Genomic DNA, 8,976 nt, shown 5'->3' on the forward strand with positions numbered 1-8,976 from the left:
TCTGTCATTTTAGTGTGATTTCCAAATGAAAATGTCATGTGACGGCAATTAACGTGAAGAAGTTCCTCAAAAGCAAGTTTAATTAAATTGCTTGCCTATGGAGTATAGTCTCAGTCGTGTGACTGGTTTCGTGATTTCCTGTCAGAAAGATCACTGTATGTAGTAATCGACGGAAATGATCGAGTAAAACAGAAGTAATATCTGGCGTTTGTAAGGAAGTGCTACAGGCGCTGCTGAGTTCCTGATCTAATAAACGATTTAGGAGACAATCTGAGCAGCCGTCTTACACTGTGTGCAGATGATGCTGTAATTTACTGTCTTATAAAGTCATCAGATATTAAAACAAATTAGAAAACGACTTAAACAAGGTATCTGTGTGCTGAGAGAAATGGCAATTGACTCTCTTGAAAAGTCTGAAGTTATCCGCATGATTATTAAAAGCAATCCACTAAATTCGATTTACAGGATGAAACACACGATTGTAATGGCGGTAAATTCAACCAAAAATTTGGGGATAACTTAAAATGCAACTGTCACAGGGATAACGTTGTGGGGAAAGCAACCAAAGACTTCGATTTATTCGTAGAACACTTAGAAAATACAACAGGTCCTCTTAAGAGACTACTTACGGTATGCTTCTCAGCCTTCTTCTGGAGTATTGCTGTCAGGTTGGGATCCACAGCAGATCGAATTGATCGAAAAAGTTCAAAGAAGGGCAGCTCGTTTTCTGGGGAGAGACTGTCACGCGAATTGGGGTGGCGATCGTCAAAACAATGATGTTTTTCGTTGTGGCAGGATTTTCTCATGAAATTTCAGTCGCCAACTTTTTCCTCAGAGTGTGAAAATACTTTTTTTGGCGTCCACTTAATAGGGAGGAATGTTAATCATAATAAAATAAGAGAAATTAAAGTTTGCAAGGAAAGATAAGAGCGTTCGTGTTTCCTGAGCGCTACTCGATAAGGGAACAGTAGAAAAACAACTTGAAGCTATGAACGCTCTCCAGGCGCGGAAGCGCCGTATTATGTGAATGAGGCAATAGTCTTCCAAAATTCCTTTTTGCTGAATGTACCGAGATGATACATACTCCGTTGAATATGCGAATTAGCGACTACTTTGAATCTTCAACGCTCGAACTGCATAGTTTCTATGTACCAGGAATCGATAGTTTTAAATTATGGAAGTGTGTACAACAAATGACCAGTATCTTTCCATAATACTGTCATAGCCTCCGTAAGGATGTTAATATTTAAAATGAAAGGGGGCACCCGGGATTGAACCGGGGACCTCTCGATCTGCAGTCGAATGCTCTACCACTGAGCTATACCCCCGATGACATACTTGTCGCAACCCTACAGTATAAACAGCACTATTGACACAATTTGATGGAACTGTAGGGGCGGTTACCCTTTGTTCTTGCATTTTGAGTGCAATTGTCGTTTACCACGTTTACGAACGCGTGCGCGAAAACCAAAGTTGCTGCATGAGATGAGCTAATGGCGTCTGCAGCCTGCAGCGAATTGTTTTTTTAGATCTACGATTAAATAGAATATTCGGGAAAATACCGTGTTATTCCAAATAGTGAGTTTGTTAGGTTCTTCGTTTCGCAAGCCTAGAACGTGAGGTGCTAACTGCAGGTGAAGGCAACACACTAACTCAACAGCGAGACGATATTTGCTGTCGGAAACGAAAAGAGATTATTTCGTCTACAGTACAAGATGTCTGTGTATATTTAATTTCTCATAGAAAGAAGAAAGGGGGGGGGTATTCTAACTCGAGCACTTAGGGTCGGTATTTAACGCCCTGCCACTGTTAACACAGACTTTCCTTTTGAATGTATAGTTATCTTAACTCGACTAGGATTAAGTCCCAAATAATACAATTGTCATAGCAACTTAAAAATGTGGCTACGTCTCTAGTCATACTGCAAAAAATATTTGGTACATAAGAACTGAACACAAATTTCCCTACCAACACCGGTGTTCTAAAATTGCTAGGTGAAAATGACGTCCTACTCACATTCTCGCTAATCAGTTAAAGCTGAAGTACTGCAGATGAACCGGTACACTGAACAGCGCCCAAGTAAGCTACGATGTTTGAATTGCGAATGGACCTGACTCTCTCTGACTCTGAATAAAAAGCATGGTGCTTGTTCCGAGGGTAAAGGAACTGCATGGATTCTTTCTCATCACAAATCTGTTGTTGTTGTTTTTTTTTCGGCAGTGTATAAACTGCCCTGACGAAAAAAATCACAAAATAATAATAATGGAATTCCGGGAACACATTTGTCTGGGTAACATATTTAAGTGATTAATATTGCTACATCACAGGTTAATATAAGAGCGATATTAGCCATTGCAAATATGAGATGCTGGTACATAAATAACCTGTGTAACCGCCAGAATGTTGCATACAAGCGAGCAAATGTGCATGCATTGCGTTGTACAGATGCAGAATGTCTGTTTTTGCGAAGGAGTTTCATGCCTCTTGCTCCTGGTCGGTCAAAACATGGACAGTTAATGCTGTGGTGGATGACGCTGGAGTTGTCGTCCGATGATGTCCCTTATGTAATCGACTGAAGACAGATCTGGTGACTGAGCAGGCGAAGGCAACACGGCGACACACTATAGAGCGTGTTGGATTACAACAACGGTATTTGGGCGAGCGTTATCATGTTGGAAAATACCCTCTGGAATGCTGTTCATGAATGGTAGCACAACAGATCGAATCACAAGACTGACGTACAAATTTGCTATTAGCGTGCATGGGATAACCACGACAGTGCTGCTGCTGTCGTACGAAATCGCACCCCAGATCATAATTCCAGTTGTAGGTCCAGTCAGTCTAGGACAGACAGGTTAGTTGCAGGCCTCGTTCTAACCGGCATATGGCCATCATTGGCACCGAGGCAGAATAAGCTTTCATCAGAAAATTCATCAGACCTCCAGCTGCCCCCAATGCGCTCTCGCTTGAAACCCTAAAGTCGCAAATGCCGGTGGTTTGGTGTCAGTGGGATATGTGCTGCAGGGCGTCAGGCTCGGGGCTGTCCTTCAAGTGCCCCATTTGTAACTGCTCGTAATGTCTCCAACAGCAGATGCAGTACGATGCGCCACAGCCATACGCCGAGCACTAGCGTCTTATCTCTCGGTATTGACACGTGGCCATCCAGAGCCCGGCCTTCTCGCGACCGAACATTCTCTTGCCAAGTCTTCTGTAAATCGCAGAGGGAACATCTCAGTTCTTGTCGCCTGTAACGCCGGAAATGCATATCCTCCTATTTCCATCTATTGTACTATAATTTTTTTCCTTATTCTGTTACCTGAAGATATGACATTTCTGTGTCTTTATATATTGTAATTGTTTTGCTATTTGTATATATATGCATTTATGTCGATGTAATTGGATTGTTTTGTAAATACTATTTGTATTTTTACGCTGGGTCTTGCCTAAGGAAAACTATACTATCCAATCAACGATTACATCGATAGATCGTGTGGAGAACCAAAGTGTTTAGGATCTTTGGTGTTGTTAACTCTGCTGCGTCGAGCGCGGGCAGAGCGGAGTCTGGCTGGAGTAGGGTGGTGGAGCAGGTGTCTTGTGCGACGCTCCCGCGAGTTGCCGCGCTTTCGGGGTTTGGGCAGCATGTAATTGCGCTCGACTTGCTATGTTAGTTTCTGGCATGGTGTCGCGGACGGGAAGTGTTAGCTGGCACACATCAAGAGCCCGTTTCGGCTGGAGACCGTGTCGAGAAGAAGGCGCGCCAACATCCAGCTTCTGCAGCAGCTACGGCCGACAGTGAGTGATTGTCGCCACCTCCTCGACCGACGACTTCAAACATTCAATTGACCAACAAGGAAGACTGGAAGCACGTAAAGTTTTAGAACTGTATGGCAGACCTCAGCTTTTAAAATTGTTCCATTTACCTCACAAAATTACAGCAACTTAGCATGAACCTTTGTTGCTCATTGTCCCAATTGCATTACCAAGCAGGGTCCCTTCCTTTCCCGGAATGAACCTGAGTGTCCTTGAAATTCAAATGTCAGCATTAAAGTAATATCACTCGATTTCACTGCTTTAATTTCAAAGTTCAGTTAAGGTATTCAAAGCTGGCTACAATATTTAGATTACACAAGCACAATTTAAGAGTGCAAGTTTTGTTACCATATTTTAGCTTACCTGTGACTGCAGCTCAGCCTAGTACATACTAAATTTTACTATTGTTAATTGTTCAGAATCATTTAATTCAAGTTCAAAGTTAAATCTCTTATTTCTAAATTGCGTAGCTTCAAGTAGCTTATGAAATGATTGTTGAGGTAGCCCAAGACTAACCTTATTTTACTGAATTTCGTAGTGCTCCAGAAACAAAGCTCACTATTAATTTCAGTCACTAAATTAACTTTCAATTTTCCGGTTTTATTCATTCTTTTGCTAAGTTAAGGCAGAGTGTAGCGAAATTTATTACTTCTGACAAACATTCAGTTTTCAAACAACACGTGTCAACTGTCAGTTGCCACGCTTTTAGTGCTAATTATATGTGCAATAACCTTTCTTTTTCAGTTATTATAGTAGTTGTCCATAGGACTGGAGACCGTAATTTTCCCCAAATCTCAAATACCTATTAACGCTAGTTAATTGTTAACGTAACGACCGCACATTTACTTTCTTTATTATTTTTACCCCCTTTCAAAATTAATTTCCACCAGTTTCATTTGCATTTTTCCTTTCATTTAGGTGTAACCCTTTCCTCCCTCTTTACCGACAGATTAACTTCGGTGACGATTGCTTTTCCCAAATTTCCATTAGGTACACGCGGTTTAAATTTTACTGTCATTAAGGTCGATAAGTGAGGGGGAGGTTACAAGCCCTATTACACGGCGTCGTTCAAACCCAATGAGACGCTGTCAATGGCATCTGTGTCGACTTAAAGGCATTCTTGACTGACATGAGCTCACCACGTCCTGTGCCGGCCAGGGTGGCCGAGCGGTTCTAGGCGCTACAGTCTGGAACCGCGCGACCACTACGGTCGCAGGTTCGAATCCTGCCTCAGGCATCTATGTGTGTGATGTCCTTATGTTGGTTAGGTTTAAGTAGTTCTAAGTTCTATGGGACTGATGACCTCAGAAGTTAAGTCCCAGAACGTCCGGTCTAAAAGATAACCAACGCTAATTACCGCTAAAGGGAGTATTTAAGACAAACCTCATTTAAATACTCTTAGTGGTGCTACTAACGCCATTCTTATGCGACTAGCGCGAAATGGGAATAGACATCATCTTTCAGATGTACAAACACGCCAGCGAACTTTAGTTTATGTCGGACAACCCCTTATTAGTGTTGGGATTTCTTTCCGTCAGTGTATTCTCGAAATCACTTATCATACGATTTGAAGTATTCATGTAAGTTAAACAATGCTGAAAACAGGTAAATGGAAACTTATTACATTTAGTGAATCTCACCACAGAATGATTTTACGTTCCAAGCATTTATAATAAACATTGACCCTACTATGTTCTCCCTCTCTATCCTATGAAGATACATTCTCAATTTTCTTCTACATTACAGTTATTAAAGGCGTGTTGCTGGTGAACACGCGTCACGACCCGACCAAAACTTGCAATGGCCAGCACGCGGGTGAAACTCTTAATAGGGACTTACGGCAATATTATCTTGGTTCATCATCTTGCTTTCTTATTGGGAACTTCTCCATATTTTGTTTTGCTTTCGTTAACAACAGAGCCTGGTTTCATGCCATTGAGTTTACGTTTTGCTCAAGACGACATCATGTGTGTACTACAAGCTTTGAATTGCATTATGAATACTATGCTTGCTGTTTGTTCACATATTGGGCAGTGTAAATGATTCTGTATTTTGATGAAGGTTTCTCGGGTCTCCAGCCGGGTGGTAGCGTTGATATCTCGTGACGTTTCGGGAAGTGTCATACTACCCATCTTCTGGTGAAGTATTTGTTTTTGTTTCATACAAAAAGTTCAATTTGATGAAGCTAAATCTATAAACGGCTTGATGCTACATACGAAAATTAAAAAAAAAATATATACATGATTAACAGCCATGCTTACCTTTCATACATATCAGAATACTCTGATGTATGTATCAACATCAAATTATACATCTAGGCACACAGTAACGGTCGGTTCAAATGGATCTGAGCACTATGCGACTTAACTTCTGAGGTCGCCTAGAACTTAGAATTAATTAAACATAAATAACCTAAGGGCATCACACACCTCCATGCCTGAGGCAGGATTCGAACCTGCGACCGTAGCGGTCGCTCAGTTCCAGACTGTAGCACCTATTTTTTTTCTTTTTTTAATCTCATTTTGTTCACTTTTGCTCGTTGCATCTGCTTAGGGCGGACGTCGTAAGACATCAGTTTAAGTTCGTTGTTGATCGATTAACACAGTTTTTTTTATTACAGAGCGTAGCTAACCGTCTGACTGAACATGCTGAGCTACCGTGCCGGCTTCTAGAACCGCACGGCCACTCCGGCCGGCTAACGGTTGGTGATGCTTCTGGTATTTATAAACATAACTTAGGCCAGCAGAGGGCACATGAGTAACCAGTATCGAAAATTTAATAGTTAAAATGCTGTATCGGTAGTAATCAATTAAAATTGCTTCACAAGGCAAAATGAGCGACTGACAATAAATCACGCAATGACACACAATATATGGAATTACATCCACACTTAAAATCCAATGGTGCAAATAGTAATAATGGGAGCTTCTAACCAAACAAAGTGAAACACACAATTGTGTAAAAGCCAATATGAAAAGTTTAAAAAGAAAACCTCGTCTGTAAATCGAAATCTTTCAGCATGACAAAATAACTTAACCAATAGTTCAATATTAGACGTATCCAGGGCGTCACCAGTTCTTACTATGTACCTACATGTATAATTTGACGTTGATACCTACACCAGAATATTTTATAGTATATCTAGCTGGTACTCATGGCTGTTAATTATGAATATTCTTTTTATTCTTCTTATGGATTTTTTTCTTTACGGATATAGCTTCAAAAATCGAACCTATGGTTACGCCACTGTTTTTGTTTGTAACAGATTTGAAGATGGCAGTAGCCGAATTTGGTAATAGTAAAGTTGAAAGTGTGTGTGTTCAAAACGGACCTATAAAATAAATTTGACAGACTTGATATTAAAATTTTACTGTAGATGTTAAATTAAGGCATTATAAATACAGCTGTAAAACCAGAAATTCTCTGCAGTTCGGAAGCACTACTTTTAACTGGATGCACACTGGCATTAGAATATATCTAAAGGAAAGAAAAAAAATCTTGCGAAAAATGTCAAGTCCAAGAAAGGACAAAGCGGGAAACTGAGTTTCGAGGACAAATAACGGAACACATTCATTCTGCTCTACAATAACAGACGAGATCAGGCAAACACGTGTTCCATCTACAGAGAGTGCAGACAGACAAAAAAAATCCACACATTCTTCCAAAAGAGGAAGTTTTGAGGAAGATAGAACGAACAGGAAAAAGCTAGATGAGATAAAGAGCTACATACACATGATCCTGTGTCGGGGGCTACACAGTGCGCAGGAATGCACAATCCATAAATGTAAACAAACATCACATTGCGGCGGCGCACTGCATTGCACGGTTCCGCTCGCCTCGTGATGAATCTCTTCCAACACGCACGGCTTCTTGAAATTACCCGCATGCAGATCTCCGCCGCAGAAAGCTATAGAAAAAACAGATGTACACATCGTAACCACAAGTCGCACTAAAATTGTTTTATCGATGGAAGGAATAGTTAAATAATCGTATTTATGTGCGTAATATTTCATTCTGCTACGATAAGCTTGCATGCACCAGTAACCTTACGGTAACTGTACAAACTCTCAAACTCTGAAAAGTCCACAGGCACACCTCAGTCATAACCTTAGCCCGTTTATGGTAAATATTAATTATGCTGTGCGCTCAAGTGTTGTAATCAGTATCAAATTCGCGAGTAAGCAACACAGTACGCAGAATTTAGTTATTTAAATGCCACTGAATATTCCGAATTTCACACTTTGCTTTAAATCGAACTCTATTCCACACTTTATGGCACTTCTCAAACATTTTGGTAACGAAATATTACAATATGAATAATTTTCAACAGAGCACATATCAATAGGTCTCATCACTATGAGATCCAAGCCCAGTCTCTATTCATATCTCTACACAAAATAAGTTTCTCGTTCCCAAAATACCCGTGAAAACGGTAATTGCTAATTGGCAGAGAAACATCACAGCCAATCGGAAAGCAGTATCAAACCTGCTCAATCCCGCGCATATACACATAACCAATCAAACTCCGTCACTGAATCAGAACAATAAATTACAATCAATAAATTTTGGAAACCCACAAATATAAAAGTAATTCGTTCGTAACAAAACTACCTTACCGAAATCATGATCTCATTTCCCTAATACCATAAACTGACTAGGTAGCTTCTAACAAATTCCCCGGTACAAATGCCACGTCATTCTCGAACATTCCTCACGTGAGCAATTACTTCACTGTGTCATGTAAAAACATTACATTTTGACTGCAGCCCAAACAGCGTCCATCAGCTAGTGACCTCTGGCAGGTCGTATAGAAACTACATACATTCGAGCAACCCGACGCCACCTGTACTGCGCATACTGTAGGTCTGATCACTATTGTAATGTCCCATATTAAACAGTTACGATGCAGAGGAGCTAGGCCTCAACTTTCAACAGAAAGCTACTTTTTTTAAGGCGTGTGTGCGTTCCTACCGAAATGATAACTAGAGGTACAATTAGTGACAGCAGACTTATTTTCACTGTTCTAAACCGCATACCTCCTGAAACACGTAGACCTTAAAGGATGGTAACTGCGCCGCAGTGTCTGCCATAATGCGGAGAGCTTGGGTAGCTGAGAGCAAGCTTCCCAACAGTGCAGCCAACCGGCATTACAGCATTACCCTAGAA

At 40.7% G+C, this 8,976-nt stretch overlaps 1 non-coding gene across 1 annotated transcript; it reads right to left on the reverse strand.

Moving 5' to 3' along the window:
- Window positions 1–1,256: 1,256 nt before the first annotated feature.
- Trnac-gca (transfer RNA cysteine (anticodon GCA)) lies at window positions 1,257–1,328 on the reverse strand. Its single transcript has one exon. It is a non-coding gene; the product is annotated as a tRNA-Cys (tRNA).
- Between the last annotated feature and the right edge of the window lie 7,648 nt (window positions 1,329–8,976).

This window comes from Schistocerca gregaria, chromosome 2, assembly GCF_023897955.1.
Source record: "Schistocerca gregaria isolate iqSchGreg1 chromosome 2, iqSchGreg1.2, whole genome shotgun sequence".
In the NCBI taxonomy this organism is placed as follows: domain Eukaryota; kingdom Metazoa; phylum Arthropoda; class Insecta; order Orthoptera; family Acrididae; genus Schistocerca; species Schistocerca gregaria.